Genomic DNA, 16,798 nt, shown 5'->3' with positions numbered 1-16,798 from the left:
TCCATAGATATTTTAACTACTGAAAAAACTTTCAAAACTCCTCATTACTTATTTCTAAAAGGTATTTTTTCTCTGGGAGCAGGTTGTCACAGACAATCATTCCACAAATATAACTCAACACTCACTGTACTTGCCCACAAGGAAATATTTTATCTCAAAACACACAGGGATTCCTAGCCAACTACTTCAATAAGCTCAATGCTATAATGTCTCATAATTTTATTTTAAAATCCTACTTTCATGTCACACATTCTTTGTCTGCCAAAAATATACTAAATATTATTAATATTTAATATTTACTTGTGGAAGAAATGGACCATATCTTTATACTTTTTAGGTAAAGTCTAAATTAATTCAGTAATTCAAATTTCTCTGGTGTGAAAAACTAAAAGTGTAAATAAGATCCAAATTGTATAACTGACAATGTGAAATAGGAAGAAAAGGGCTAAAGGTGTAGGGGAAGTGGGAAGGGTAGGGGAAAGGAAAGAAGGGAAAAGAAAAAATATGAGAAAAGGAAAAAATGGAAACAAAGTATTGTAAATAGGGAAGGGTAGAGGCGGTAAAGGGTGGGTAGGGGTATGGGGAAAAATGAGAACCAAGACTTGTCATGTAAAGGTACAAGCTCTAAATGATAAATGTAACTGTACTGTATACTTAAAAAGTACCAATAAACTCAATGAGGAAAAAAATGTATTTTGCACTCTGTATTTAGGTTAAAATAAATCTTAGTATACTGTGGTACAATAGTATGGGATTTTATCAATCAAAACAAAGAAAAAGATTTTGTTCTTATAGTAGAAGATGAGTATTTTGTCATATTTGCCTTAAGATTATCAAGGTCAGAAGTGAATAATAACATAATATGAGTCTTCAGTTTAATGAGAAAACACGGTTGATCAGAGATCATTCCTATGGTTTTTCAAGCTTGAATTTGTAAAGAAGAAACCTCTTTGACTGGTTATTGAAGATGAGACCTAAATTTTCTGCAGCCATGACATAAAACAGCTGTTCCAGGGAGACTGTTAATCCTAATGATGTTTGAATCTCTTTTCAATACTGTGATCCCTTCTTCTCTCATTGTCACATGGAGCCAATAAAAAAACCAACTCACTTAAACCAGTTCTAATTGTGTCTGTCATATGTGATTACATAATAACAAGACAATCAGAGATTATAACTTGAAATAAGATTTTGAAAAGTAAAGACTTTATCACGTGGTTTTGTTTGAGGTGGGTGGCCGTATGTTGTAGTTACTTTTCTCATTGCTGAGACAAAATATCTGACACCAAAAGTTAAAGGAGGGAAGGCTTATTTAGCTTACAGTTTGTAGAGGTTTCATTTCATAATTGGCTAGCTCCAAGGTAGAGAGGCATGGCAGAGGGGCATCGGAGAGGAGAAACAGTTCGTGGCAGGCAGTAGATTGCAAAAGCAAGCAAGTGACAATCAACAAGCCTCTTTCTGTCCCTTATGTTTTATCCAGGCTACCCACCATTAGGGCAGGTAGTACTCACACCCTTAATCCTAGTATTTCACCATGAATCAATCCCAGAATGATACATTCTAGATCCAGCCACTTTTGAAAAGCCTTACACATGAGGCTTTGGGGGGACGTCTAGAAACGAGCCATAACACCATGTTAAGCCTTTGAAAATATTGAGGGAGCTGGTTAAAATCTTTCCAGTTCTTTAAGGACACAAGTCAAGAGGATTTCATAGCAAATATCAGGGTTGAAAGGTTATTAGTGATTCCTTTCAACCTTTAATAAATTATAAGACAGACAAGTATGGTCCATGCTGCTCCTTCATTAGAAAGAAAAAAAAATATATCTATCAGGATGGATCAACAATTTGTCGAGAGAAGCCTTTTCCTTTTATGGCCAGCTATCCAAAGTAGTGGAAGTAGACATAAAACATGCCCTGCTGAATGATAAAGGCTGTACACATTTTGTTCTATACTAAACATTATATATTGGCTTGATTTGGCTTTTGAGAACAAATCAGAAAAAAAGGAAGTTTAACTTCTCATGGTTCATCAAATGCTCTCCTATGATTCCCTGCCCCAATTTCTCTAAAACCCTCATTTCAAAATGCAATAAACTAGGTTCAGCCCAAGTATAGGATGAAGTTTTCTATCATCTTTGGCTAAGGCACTGACATCAATTTAAATAAGTATTCAAATTGAAGATAGAAGAGATAGAGAAAGACCCAAACTCATTGCTAAGAGATTAAAAACTAGAGCTATAGTATAGAGATACAAATACACTACTTGATAAATACATAATGCAATATCTATATGCAAAAAATGTGTCCCATTACAAATTACTATATAACACTGACACTTTTCACTATTGCAGTGTGCTCTATGCCCTCTTGAACCTCAGTAAAATTTTGTGACTGCTTCAACCAAGAGAGTTTAATGAAAGTGATGACACAAGATTTATGAGGCCACCTGAGAAAAAAAATCACTTTCTACTTTGCATCTCTGGGTTACTCACTCTTGGAACACAGCTGCCATGATATGAGGTCAAACTAGCTCATGCAGAAGAAACTTCTGCAGGAAGAAGTCTGTGTGGGTGCTCTTGCCAACAGTCAACACCCATCACCAATTAGACATATGATGACACTTCCAGATAGTTGTAGCCCCCAAGCATTGAGTCACCTCCAAGTTTATGTCTTTCAGGTGAAGTCCTAGAGGGCATGGAACAGAAAAAACGTCTTTCCTTTGTCTGGAATCCTCATGATCTCACTGAGTTTCAATGAATTATTCAGAAATATTCACATAATTAAGAACAGCTGTTCTACTCATGGTTCAAATTTTTATAGTGAAAGGCTATAGATTAAAAGCAGCAAATAAACATACTTGGCAGAATCAGAGAGAGGGAGACAGAGGGGGAGGGGAAGAGAGAGAGAGAGAGAGAGAGAGAGAGAGAGAGGGGAGAGCAGGAGAGGAAAGAGAGAAATCAACCACAAACATGTAGGTATATATGAACAGCATTTAATTCTCCCAGCAATGACATGTGACAAAACACATGAAATACTGGCAACCAGGGAAACACAGCCAATCCCTGATGTCCAGCGTTTTAACTGACGGTCATCTACATAAACATGGAATGCCTGTATGGCCAAATTTAGTTACTCAATCTCTAGCCACTCAAGAGTTCAGATGGATTCAGCACAGGCCAATGCCAAACCACACTGTTAGTATAAACTATCTGGTGAGGCTGAAGGTGCTTAATCGGGAAGACTATTCAAGGGCTGAAAGGTTATCTTCTAGGGTCAGTCACAATCTTGTCTTTTATTTAGAAAATAAGGGATTTAAACAACCCAGTTCTGTAAGATAACCCTCCATTGCACACAATACTAGCTCAGAAAAATGCCACCAGCTTCTGCCTTCCTCTCTAGGATATGTACTCTTCTAACCTGGTTACTGTGCTGTGAGGAAGTTCGAATTCCACATAAAGAGCACAGGAAGAAGCCATATATAGATTCTTGCTAATAGTCCTGGTTAAGGGCCAGCATCGATCAGATATGACACGAAGAAACCACCAGATGATTCTGGCCTCCACCCAGATGACGAAGTCATCTTCAAGTTTATGGCTTCCAGCTCAACCCATTACATAATGGAACATGACTGTTCCATTATGCTCTATCCTAATTACTGGCCCCACAGTTTCTAAGCCTACACATATCCCGTGGCATTGGCTTTGAGTAGAAATAAGGAGCTCAAGAGACCTTAGAGGAAAAAGTTTAAATGTTTGCTAAAAGTTATATGAAGCTAAAGGGCCTCAAGAAGACTGCCACGAGGATTAAAGTATAGAAAATGTAACCAGAAATTAGGCAAGAAAGCAACTCCTATGCTTTGATAGAAAGATTTCCATGACTGTTGTCTGCAGCAATGTAGAAAATGTACCTAGAACTTGACTGCAGAGTACTGAATGTGTCACCTGACTTACTCTCGTTGCCTATAAGAAAATGTGAGAGGAGAAATGAACAGAATGCACTGCTAAAAGCAAACTGGTACTTTGTAAAGTAATCCAGTTTTTCATGCCTAGCATTTCCATATGGCAAATGCTTTTTAAGTTAAGAATTTAGTAATGATTTCTAGACAAAGATCAAATCTAAAGTGATACTTAAGAGCCTTTGTTAAGACTCTGCAATCCCTAACACTGTGACTCATGTATGATATTTCAACACAGTCCCCCTAAAGATCATAACGATGCGCTTCATAGATAATCTGCATTTAAAAGAAAGTTTCTAAGAATATTAAATGTGCTAGGCTGTGACTGCCTCATACTGGGAATATAAAATAGAGAAAGGATAATCTCAAAGAGACCCACGGGTGTGGCTTCAACCTAATGGGATTGTTTATACACTGATGCATGAGAAACTCACAAGGTTTCTTAAATAATTATAACAGCTTACACTGAAAGAGATAATGTCAATAAAAAATGCAGAGGCCTTTGATCTCCCAAGTTCTGCAGGTAGTGAACAGACTAAGAGAATTACCCAAATGCAAACATGGAGAAACTTGATGGAAAAAGAAAAATGACTCAGAAAGCAGAAGCCAGAGCCCACAGGTGAAATGAAGAGCCATGAAGAGTAATGTCTAGGGAGTAGGAGTGAGCCCTAATCAACTAATGGACAATGTGTGCCTGGTGGATTTCAGAGCTGCTATGGAACAGTAACTGTTATATGTTTCCTGTTCTACTCATATTTGAAAGGGATTGTGTATAGCCGATATCCTACAACTGCCCCACTATACGTAGAGTATTTGAGGAACAGATAATTTTTTCCTTTAGGTCAGAGATTTTCAGATCAAGAATTATATTCAAAGAGCTATATAATTAATTATCTACACACACAGAGTATCATCTACAAGTGGATATGATTTAGGTTACAGAAACCAGACTATGAACCATGGAGAAGAGATCTTAGAAGATAAAAATTATTGTATTTGGCTTGTGGGAAAATGTAGATTTTAATGTCCATAGGGCAGATGACAAACTGTTATATTTTTCAAAGCATCTCCAACCCTACATTCTAAAAATTGTGACTATGATATTTCTTTCATTGACATGGTATCTATAGTTCTTAAACTTGGACAGATCTAAAATGTCATTAATATCATGGTTAATGAATACTAGTTTAAAGGTTTACCTGAAATACAATGACAGATAATTAGTTACTTAAGCCTCAAGACTGGTAAAAGTAGCCTATAGCTCATTTTATGGTACCTCAAATACTTCATCTTCCAAAAAGGTATTCTCACGATAGGACAGCTCTCCAAAAGGACTCAAATGATGCCTCTCTGGTAGATCATTACAAGGGACAAAAATTTCCCATCAGTGAGAATATAGTACATCCAAAATGGAAGGACAAGAAACTAATTCTACTGACAATGTTAGTTTTTAATATTACTAGACCTGGAAGATACAGTACAGTATTTGCAATAGAATGATGTTGAACAAAATCGATTTTTTTAATGAAAGAGTCTTATTTTGGCTCCCTTTTATTCCCCTAAACAAAAGCCAATTTGCAGTGAGCTGAACAGTGACTCCAAACATTCATATCCACCCAGTATTTCAGTTTAGTAATTTAATAATTTGGAAATAGAGTCTTTGCAGATATAATTAGTTAAAATAAGGTTATACTGGATTAGAGTAGGCTCTAACACCAACAACTGGACTCCTTGTGAGAGAAATAAGAGATTCAGGCACAAACATACAAACAGAAAATGGCCACTAGAAGTTGGAATGGAAAATTGGAGTGATACAGTTTTAAGCCATAGGAAGAAGAAAAAGTTCTTTCTTAGAGTTTTCAGAGAAAGCATGTTCCTTCCAATACCTTGAATTCAGATTTCTAGCTTCCATAATTGTGAGAAAATAAATTTCTATTGTTTTAAGCCACCTAGTGTGTGGTAATTTGTTCTGACAGTCCTAGTAAACTAATATACTCATTCTGTATTATTTAAATTGGCCGTTGGTTGTAATTATCACATTTGAACAGAATCATTATGAGTCATACCTAGGCCTAAATGAGATAAATTTATGATATCAAATGTTGTGGATTTAGAGCTGGATGCAGTTGTTTTATTTGGCTCAGGAAGGGCCAAATGTATTCAAATATACATTGTGAAAATGAGGACAAGCATAACGGAAATGTATGTATGAGGAAAAAAAGAATCCATCAGTGTATGATGAAGCTACCTCATAGACTCTTCCCACCACCCCTTCTGGACCCCTTACCCTTAGAAGGTGCTCAAGAAATCCTACCTGCTTGCTCCATCCCAATCATAACCAACTTCCACCCCCATAAATAACCATTATTCTCATTTTTAAGGCAGTTACACCTTGCATTTTTAGAATTTCATCACTCAGCTATGTATTCATAGATACATTTAGTTTGATCTTTGTCCATCTTAAAGTAGTCATTTTAAGTCTCTTAAATCTATCAGTTCTCTCTCCATTCTTGTTTTTCCTTACAATTTTTCTACTGAAAAATCTGGATTACCTTATCTCTGGAGTCTCACACAGTCTGGATATCACTGATCTGGTATTCTTGGTGCAGTTCAATACACACTCCTGCCCATGTATTTCCTGCCAATTTGCAGCTTTTTATGAAAATTGAACCAGAATCAGTGTTTTTCTCTTGGTAGTCCTTCAGGAATGGTTTAATATGTAACATCTGATTATCTCTCTTTTTATGATGGTAGCAGTCAGTGATACCACTGGCTGTTATGAAATGGCAATATTCAATTGTTTATTCATATCTGAGACATGATTTCTCTTTAATATTTAGCTACAGAGTGGAAAGGCAAGGAAAATCTTTTATTCTTTCTCCTTATTTACTAGTTCTTTGGACAATTAGTTGTTTCATTACCATCCTCCAAAGATGGTCAGTGTTTTTAAAAATTATAATTTTGGGCATTTATCACTTGATGGGTTTCAATTCATTGTGATTGTTACGAATATTGAAGGTCAGTGGCCAGTGGGAGCTTCTTTGAGCTGCCTTCTTACTTGATTTAACATGGCCCCAGTAGTTTTTCATAACTTCTTTGCTATCTCGTAGGACAACAATATCATAGTCTCATCATATGCATTTCCTGCTCTAGACCTGGAATCAGCCATTTTCCCCAGAAGCACTGAGAAATTTTACTGAGAAATTCTACTTCAAGATCACAATATGAGAACCTGGAATATTTATTGCTAGTAGGTTACTTAGCTTTACTAAAGCTAAGTAAACTTAGATGGCTAGCCTTCCAGCTAGCTAAATATAAAGTCAAAATATAAACTATTTTAGTTTTATGACTTTATTTTATCTCTTCTCCTTTCTTCCATACACAGAATCCTAGTCCTCAAAGTTATAGGAAGTGATAAAATTAAAATATCCCTTAATTGCTTGTGTCATTTAATATAATAACGTAAATACTACTACCAGTACAAACACTGAAAATGTTTAAATTTGACATGCTTTCCTGTCACTTTATTTACATTAGATCTACGTTGTTGTCATAAAGTTAATATGTATTACACTCTCTCCTTCTTATACCTTATTTGGTCTTAGCTCAACAGAAAGCCATATATTTAAACATACATGTGCTTGCTTCTTTATAGCAATGTCTTTCCGGCAACTTTGGTTGCTTGAAGGTAGTTCTCTATAGATTCCTTGGAAAGGGCTCATGGAAATAATGTTTCCCAGCTTCTTGAATGTTGATAAAATTCTGTGTCCTTTATGCTTTAAAGTAATTTCATATAAAATGTCTGATTCACAGTATTTTTCTTGAATATCTTATTTAAGTCTATTTTCTTGTGATTGAGAGTATCTCAATTAAGTGAAAAACTGTTGATTATATAATTTTTCTTCTATAAATAGCATGCTTTTTAAAAAATGCAGATATCTAAAATTTTTTGTGCTATTCTTCAAAGTCTAGAAATTTTACTGCAATATGCTTGGTGTTTGTTTTTCTGAGTTGATGTTTCTAGGTAGGTAGTATATTTTTCAATATCTAGTTTTAAATCATTTTAATATTTTGCTTTTTAAAATGTTTTATTAAATGTCTATATTACATAATGTATATATTCATCTTAGGAAGTAGGTACATGTACTTAGCACATCTTAATTCTTTTTATATCCCTACTCCTTCCCTCCCTCAGTCCCTACCTAGATCCTCTTCCCATTTGCAAAGGAATCTCCCCTCAGGACCTTGTCACTGAGAGATAGGCACAGTGCCACTGAGCTGAATTGCTGGCCCTTTTATTTTGTTTTTTGTACTTTGAGTTTCTTGTATAAAAGGAGTTATATGATATGTAAGCTACACCCATGTTTATAGCAGCATAATAATAGCTAAATCTTGGAAATGACCTACATTTTCATCAACAGATAAATGGATAAAGAAAATGTGGTATGTATACATCATAAAGTAGTACTCTGCCATAAAGAAGGATAGATTTGAGTCATTCGTAAGAAAATGGATGCACATGGAGATCATAATGTTAAGTAAATCATTTTTTAAATTCAGTAAAATTTTCTCGAATCATATTCTTTGATACTTGTTCCTGTCATTTGGTTTTCCTCTTTTGAGACTACTGACATTTGTGTGCTCCACTTTTGTAGTCTGGTTTCAACATTTGATACTTTCTTATCTTTTATCTTTTATTTAACAATTCTCCCCCCCCCCGCTCTATTGCTTTAAGCATTATCAGATTTTTCACACTTCTAATCTTATTACTTTGTAGTTCATTCATGTAATATTGTTTTCTTCATTTCCAATTCTTTCCTGAGTCTTGTCACCTCACTCCTGAGTTTCTCTAATTGTGATCTGTGTGATTCTTTACATATAGTTAACCTTATAATGTGATTATCTTTCAAATCTTCTGTGATTATCTCTAGGTATATCTTTCTGTTCATTTTTCTTTCTATAACTTTATATGAAATTCGACCTTGATAATTTACTATTCCTCACTTTAATTAGATATTTTCCTGAACTTTTGTAATGTTAGGTTTAGAAAATCTTGTCATAATTCAGAAAGCTTATACATCTACATATATACTGATTATGTGTTAGTAATTATATAGAAAGTGGTGATATGTAGTAAGATAGATATACATAAAGATATGGATACAGATGCTTTTGGAATTCCTGATGTTATTCCCTTCTTCTAGATGTTAAGATCTTGAAGTAAGACTAGTGTGAGTGAGAAGCTAAATTTTTTTTACTCATTGAGTTTATTGCTACATTTTAGGTATACAGTACAGTTATATTCATCATTGGGATCTTGTACCTTTACATGACAGGTCTTGGTTCTCATTTTTTCCCCTTGTCCCAGCCCTCCCTTCACCTCCTCCTCCCCTCCCTATTTACAAACACTTTATTTCCATTTTTTCATTTTCTCCTATTTTTTCCTTTCCCTTATTATCTTTCCCCTACTCTTCCCACTTTCCCTACACCTTTAAGAGAAGCTAAAATTTAAATTTATAACTTTTATTTAAATACTTTAACTGAAATTGAAATAATGACATGCAGTTAGTGGCTATCATATTGAATTTCACTTCTCCACACTTCTGCATTCCACTCTCTCTTCTCTCATTCCTACTCAACCTTGACTTCCCTGGAAGTAGTTTCTTATTGTGGGGCCCTATGCTGGACAGAAGTGCAGGATATCAGTTTTGAGATAGCAGAAGGACTAGCTATCTTCAACCACTTCAATCTTTCTCACTTTTCCAGCTGCTATTATAAAATTAAATGTTTTTACTAAATAACTGGAGAAAGCATTCTGGTTCTTCTGTCCATAAGACACTTCTCAATTATTTCTTCCCCTCTCTGAAACAGAACTGTTTAACACATACACCTTTTGTGCCTTTTGTGCCCTTTCTTGTGTTTGGGGGAAACACCTTGCTACTGGAATGTATCACAAAAGTTATCCCTGGTGAAAAATTTTGAAAATTACACTGTCATTTCCCTGTTGCCATAAAATGTTTTGAATAATATATTCATAAGGTAAGGTCATTCTGTTAAGGAATATAACATATTCTTCACAAAATGTTTTTTAAAAGGAAGAAATCACCATGTACTCACCAATCAACCATAAACTACTACTGACATTTCACTATTTCTTTCACATTTTCTTTTCTGTGTGTGGCATTTTTGCACAGTTGTGAGCATACTGTGTATACAATTTTGTGTTTTGTTTTGTTCCTATAACATTTATGTTGGTTATTCTTCTCTCATTGCTGACACAAAATACCCAACACCCTAAATAAAAGAGGGAAAGGTTTATTTGGTTCACAGTTTGTACAGGCTTCAGTCTATAACTGGCTGGCTCCAAGACAGGGTGGTACATGGCAGAGAGGAATTGCAGAGGCATAATAACATAGTGTGCACAAAGTAGCAAACACAACAAGGGACCTTAATAGTGTCTTTCTGTCCCTTTTATCTTACCCACACTACTTAGGGAAAGTAGCACTCCCACCCTTAATCTTAGTGCCCTGAGCCTAGGGTTGCACCATCAATAAATTCCAACATCACATACTCTGGATCCATGTAACTCTGAAAAATCCCCTCCTCTGACAGCATAAGACTTTGAGGGGACATTTAAACACACACTATAACATTCTGCTCCGGGCCCTCCAAAGACTCACGCCTATCCTTTTATGCACAAGGCATTTAATCCATCTCCAAAAGTTGCCAAAGTCCTAACAGTTACAGCATTGCTGAGAAGTCTGCCCAAAGTCTCCATTGAGATTTAAGGCAAATTCAGCTGTGAGCCCCTGTATAAAGGAAAAGAAAGTTAAACACTTCCAACATTCAATGGCACAAGATAGACAGTTCTATTCCAAAAGTTACCCACAGGGGCATACAAAGAAATGGGACCAAAGCAAGACCAAAATCCAGCAGGACAAACATTAAATCCCATAGTTCTCTTTCTAGTAGGCCCTGCAATCTGCGGCAAGTTGTGAACTCCAAAGTGTTTGGGTGGTTCTGCCCCTAAAGCACTGCCAGTGGTTGTAGCTCCCATGGGCTTCTCTCTTGGGCCCACTCTGCTCCCTCCTTGCAGTCTTCCTCAGACGATCCACATCCCTTGCTTCTCCACCTTTTAGGGTCTCCACTGCACCTTTGGCTTCCCACTCAGAGCTTCACACACTGTCCTCTCAGAAGCATAATGCCTGGCCTCCCAGGTCTTTTTCTGAAATCTGGGCAGAAGCCTTCCTGACTCCACAACTCTTGCATTCTGCATGCACCTAAAACCAGTACCACATGGACAACACCAAGATCTGCCCCCATATGGAACAATATCCAGGCTTCCTTCTTTCTTGGATATAGGGATCCAGTGCCTATGAACCAAATCCCAAGGAACAACTTCCCTAGGCTATCACCATTTTGGAACAGGGTGCTCTGGGACTCTTCACAAATCAAAGTCTTTCACTTTTGCAATTTTGAGGCTGCAAAGGGTGGAGTACTGATGCTTCTTGTAATGGCCTCAGTCCATCTTTTCTATTCTCCTGTTCCTTTTCAGTAATCAAGATCTCCTCTGTTCTTTCTTTGCAGTCCGCATCTTTACTTGAGCTCCCTTTCTTGCCAAATTCAAAATATTTTAAATAACTCTTCTAGGCTCTTTGCTCTAAACATAAATCTGGCTAAAAGCCCCGAACTGTAGCCATGCCACTGCCTCAACATTAGACTGCTTTGAAATTTCTTCTGCCAGATTAGTCAGCCACCCTTAATCTCAGAGTCAGACAAAGTCTCTGGAGCAAGAATAATACAGACAAACCTTCTGCCAATCCATAACACACATCATTTGGAGTCCACTAGCCAATGCAGTCCTTCTTCCCAGCAGAAGAAGCAGCATTTCTATCAGTATTTGGTCTTTGGAGTTCTGACCAGAGTGTCCCATCAAGTACAGGTCAGGCCTTCCAGTTTTGCTTTTCTAGCCAGCGTCTCCAAACCTTTCCTAACTCTTCACCTTCCCACAAGCCAGCTGCATAGATCCCTAAACCACATGGTCAGGTACAGTCACAGCAGTGACCTGACTTCTCTGGTACCAACATTATATTTATTTTCTTTGACAAAAATTTCTAAGTATCTTTGTTGACTATCTATGCTAGATCTATCATGTGGCTCATCCATTGTTCACAGAGTCAATCTCTAATGTTTGGTAAATTTAAACAAAAACTGCAAATAATGATTTGCTAGAGATACGTTAATACCTGTTTGCTATGAAACTGTTATTTTACCCACGCTACTAATGAGTAATAATAGCTATATCAGACTCACAGATGAGTTCCTATTACAAATATTAATAAATGATTAACTTCTCTAGAAAGTTCTTGGGACCACATCATACAGGAGAAAGATGTAATCTTATATATCTTGAAATCTTACCTCATCCAGTATGGCAAACTTTCCAATGACTATTCCACAAGTATTTGTAGTATGTTTACTCTGTGTAAGTTTATATGCATATATATATTTTTTTATATGTGTGTGGGGGGCTGTTTATATATATACTCATATATATCTCTTCAGTTTATTTGCTTCTTTTGGTCACCAGACTCAGGACCAGCTGGCCTTACGAAATCGGTACATTCAAAACTAAACTCATTATCTTTCTCAAGTAAATTTCATTCTTTTCTATTTCCTATATGATGAAGGGTAAGGTATGAGTTGTATATACTACACTTGTCACCCAAAATATATTCCTAAGAGATAGGAAAGTAGAGTCATCATAGATTTTTTTATCCTCCCCCTCTTCAGCAGTCAATCAAGTTCAATATTTCCTACCTCTTTAATATCATTGATAAGTCCTTCTAACTCTACATACCCATTTCTTTTGCCTTATTTTGGCCCTCATAATATTTCATGTAGACTTTAGCTATAATCTCTTCATCATCTCTTTTGTAGATTGGTTCCTTTCATTACCTACTTATATTCCACCTAGTCCAACAAATCTAAATATTTTCAATAGCTCTTCAAAATCTGCAAAAAAATATCAATTCTCTTCCTTTAGCCACCAAACCATATTTCTTCACAGTACCTAAAACATAAGTCTGCATCTTTGGAGGTATTTGGAAAACTCTTGTCACTCCCAGTCTGGGAGATCTGTCCTGACTATCAGTTTGGGATTCAATCATGTGTTGTTTTGCATGCCTTCACATTTGTTTCCATCCTAGTGGATTTGATCAAAGGTCCATGCTTACAAAAGTCTTTCTGTTGGAGAGATTAGAATCCCATTCCGGGTCTTTTGCTTGGACTAAGGGTAAGGAAGTCAAATCGTGTGCTGAGATGCTTTACAGATGTCTGTGTAAGGGTACAAAAAAAAAAATCATTTACAAAGGGAAAGAACTAAAGCTGATGTAGGCAGAATAGCAAGAGGAGAGTATGTATGGCCCCAGAGAAGGAGTGGCTGTCTTGGTTATACAGTACCAGCATTCTGGCTCTTGAGTTTCACAAGGTATCTTTGTATTATTAGAAAAAAAAATGTTACCTTTTATATCATCATTATTATTATTATCATTATTATTATTATTATCATTATTAAATTAGCTCAGGAAAGTTTCTGTAATTTGTAGTCAAAAGATACACTTGTGTATCTTGCATTACTCAGCCATAACATTTCTCTAAAGAGTATCCCATTTACAAATACCAAATATTACCCTTTCCTGGATCCTCATTTGTGCTTTTTAATACCTGCACCTTACCTGCACCACTTTCTTTCTCTTTCTCTCACCTGCCATCTTATACCAATATGTGAACAACTTAAGAACAAAGGAAATGTCTTACATATGTTTCTATCTCTCTAGCATCCACTACAGTGCAAGATACATAAAAGTTTAACATGTTTCCCTCATCAGAGATTGAATTTAACTTCAATAAATATTATGTTTGGCCCATGTAAAGAACTATTTTAGTGTGTGTATGTGTGTGTGTGTGTGTATGTGTGTCAAAAAATATTAATTTCTTTTCTGATGATAAAGATTTTAAGAGCATTTCCTAATATTATCCAGTATATTCATTTCCTCCATGCTTTACTTGACTAAAACATCAGAATTGACTATTTATTATGCTGATATTTCTATAAGTTTTGTGAAGGAGCCCATGCAAACATTACAGAAAGCAGTCTGGTTAGCAAAGAGGAAGACAGAATTATAAGGTAATATTTGTCTCCACAACATCACCAAAACCGTACTTCCCAAAATCATTAATGACCTTTTTATTAGATCAAGTGTATAGTTGACCTTTATCTACAATTTCACATTGTTAGCTAGTTCCTTCTTGAAATTTCTTACTTGCTTGTTAGGACTTGTCTTTTTTTTTTCTTAACCATTGACTAGCCTTCATCTCCTTTTTATGCCAGTCTTGCTCAACCCTGCTCAACTGTTATCTTTGATATCTGTTATGTTTTAGATCTAAAATGTCCCCCACAGTTCTCATGTGGGTGGAAGGTGACTGAATCATAGGGTGCTATACTCAGCGGGATTCATTCACTGATAAGTTCAGTATCTGAATGTGCTGTCAGGCAGTGGAGTCTGTTTGGAGGTGGGTCTCTAGAGGTGTGACTGGAACGGTACACTCCTTGTCCTTGGGTACACCCTTATCCTGGGCTCCTCTCTGTGTTCTCTGCTTCCTGGCTTCTTTAAATTGAGCACCTTTTCCTCTACCACACCACCCCTCTACCATGCCATTTCTGCCTTACAGCCAGCTGAGCATGGACTGAAACCATGACATAAAATGAAGCTCTCCATTACACTGTAGGTGTTGAATATTTTGTCTCTTAAAGGAAAGTAAGACAGTATCTTTTATTTTACTGTCTTCCGGACTACTTTTTATTTCTACCCATGGCTTTTAACTACTTATGTACCATGTTGACTCCTAAATCATCACTCTGGTCAGGTTTCATCTCTAAGGTTGATAGTTAGACACTTCATTCCATTATTCCAAATTTAAACCCAATATATTCAAAACCACACATTTTATCTTTATTCCCTCCCCCTCAAAAAAAGTACAACTAAACCAAACTCAGGCTCTCATCATTTCATCTCCCCACCGCACCCCTCAGGTTTGAGACAGGGTATCACTCTGTACTTCAGGCTAGCCTGAACTCACTATGTAGCCCAGGCTGGCTTCGAACTCTCAGCAATCCTCCCACCTCAGCCACAGCCCCCCAAGTACTGAGATTACAGGCATATGCCACCACACCCAGCCTCTTCTTGAACCATCCAGAGGTGATTATGCTACACATGTGTGTGAAATCTTCCTGTCATTCCGCTACCATCAACTATATGCAATCATCAAACTTTTTAAATAACTTTAATATCTCTATTTCTTAGCACTTGTTTCAATATATGATTTATAAGTAATATAGTAATAATTCTCCATAATTGGCAGAATGATGATTCCAGATAGCAATCACTGAATTTCAATGTCCATCTTAGCCAATGATACCCATACAAAGTGATACTGAGGGGTCTGGGAAACAAGTGGGAGAAAGGCTGAATTAGATGAGAAAGAAAATGTTTCTAGACTATCTTCTTAGTGTCATCTCTACTACTCCACCAAATAAGTGTCCAAATTTTGTTACAACATTTGTTTAATCCCTTAGTAAAAATGTTTTACTGGACATTTTCCATCTGTTAAGCTTCCTGAAAGCAAAGAAACTGCCTTGTCATAGCTAGACCACATGTTGATAGAGCTTATACTAGGCAAACCAGTCCCAAATCTATCAGGATGGTCTGGGAAAATGAGATAGGAAAGTTTTACTTCAACTGAGCAAAACAAACAAAAATTATGATCCATTTGTACTTAATAGGGTAAGGAAAATGTACACATTATAAATCATTGTTCTGTTGAACACTACTAACAGTCAAATAAAACGGGGTTGAAATTATTGGCTAAAATGCATTTGGGGTGTTTGTAGCTATAAAACTTCCAGAGGTGGAATAGAGAACAATCTGGACCCAAGTATCTGCATTATTTGGGAATTCTATTTGTTTTTGCTTTCCTTACAAAAGCAGATGCAGGATTAAGAGTTATCTGCTATCTGGTCATTATTGTTTTCTATTACCATAAACTAAATAAAATGATTCTTTTCCCCGAAATATCCTGGAGAAGTTGCTGAAAGATTCATGAGTATTAGCTCTGTCTTCAATACTCTAAGACATCGTGCAGATCTCTGCTCGAGTAGGGTCTTCAGTTGGCTGCAAACGCAGAGAATTACACTAAAGAAGCTCTAGTGTCCCTTCCAGACCCAACAATCTGATAAGTATTCACTGCAGTTTCTCCTGCATGAGGACATGAAGTGAGTCCAGCTCTGGTGCTCCTACGTGGCTGTGATACCTGTGAAACTCTGCCTTCGTTTAAGTGATGAGACCCAAGAGTGGCCTCGAGTAAGTTCACCGCAGAGCAGGAGCGGGGCTGTGCCTCTTCCCAAAGGAACAACCCACCCTGCTTCTGAAGAGAACTTGCTTCACGTCATCCGCACATCTGAAGGAGCGAATGCTCAGAAAACACTACAGAAATCTTCACTGGGGTTAAAGACGCGAAATAAGGTTCCACGCCAGCATTGAGGTCTATTGGAGAAAAGCTTTCGAAAAAGAGGCGTCTCCACAGCTCAAGTCTCCACTATCTCTTGTTCTTCCCTCCGCCTTGAAACCAAGTTAGTGTTGGGATGACTACTCCTCTTAACCTGACCCAAAGGCCCGGTGAACACAAGTACAAACTGCCAAATTAGAAACCGGTCCGCCTCACTCACTTCAGGTGCGTGCGAGCCGGACATAGAGTCAAGGACCTCGGGGCGCGCCTCTCG

General features: G+C 36.9%; 1 long non-coding RNA gene across 2 annotated transcripts in view; it reads right to left on the bottom strand.

Moving 5' to 3' along the window:
* The window catches only part of LOC104860654, a 35,059-nt gene extending 18,261 nt beyond the window's left edge, over nt 1-16,798 (bottom strand). For both annotated transcript variants that reach the window (XR_779756.1, XR_779757.1), the window contains exon 1: nt 16,745-16,798. This is a non-coding gene — a long non-coding RNA (uncharacterized LOC104860654). The remainder of the gene's footprint in view (nt 1-16,744) is intronic.

The sequence above is a fragment of the Fukomys damarensis genome, unplaced genomic scaffold (assembly GCF_012274545.1).
Source record: "Fukomys damarensis isolate Sample0158 unplaced genomic scaffold, DMR_v1.0_HiC HiC_scaffold_4, whole genome shotgun sequence".
Lineage (NCBI taxonomy): Eukaryota > Metazoa > Chordata > Mammalia > Rodentia > Bathyergidae > Fukomys > Fukomys damarensis.
Note: the sequence above shows the minus strand (reverse complement) of the source record. Positions and strands in the feature narration are given on the sequence as shown.